Below are 410 nucleotides of genomic sequence, written 5' to 3'. Positions count from 1 at the left end.
GAGACACTGCTGAGTTCTGTAAACAGAACAGAACAGACAGAAGTCATTTGAGTCACAGTGGGTTAAAGTTTGGGTTTAATCATTAAACTTATTAATGTGTTTTGCTGAGAGCTGATTGTTGCATTGCATTGTTGCTTTACTTCACCTGTCAGTCAATCATTATGGGTGGCACATTGACCTTCTGTCATTTTTTGTTCTGTAAATGTTTGAGTTTCTTTAGGTGGAGCTCCTTCCTGTGTCTGTTTGGTCACGGAGGGACATCACTGCTCATGTAGATTTTTGTTTACCTGAACCAGAGTTATAATAGTTTTTTATTTTTCATTCGTTTAAATGTTGTTTTCAATTCTGCTTGGTTTCTAGAGCAGGTTTGCTCATTTCAATTGAGCTTTTATTGTTTAAAAATGTTTAGT

General features: G+C 35.9%; 1 pseudogene; it reads right to left on the bottom strand.

The window, feature by feature from the left end:
• Window positions 1–410, bottom strand: part of LOC118334800 — a 344,242-nt pseudogene that overhangs the window by 166,500 nt on the left and 177,332 nt on the right.

The sequence above is a fragment of the Morone saxatilis genome, unplaced genomic scaffold, assembly GCF_004916995.1.
Source record: "Morone saxatilis isolate NCDOM2014 unplaced genomic scaffold, NCSU_SB_2.0 Contig23, whole genome shotgun sequence".
NCBI lineage: Eukaryota > Metazoa > Chordata > Actinopteri > Moronidae > Morone > Morone saxatilis.
The sequence above is the reverse complement of the archived record's forward strand: the minus strand, read 5'-3'. Positions and strand labels throughout refer to the sequence as shown.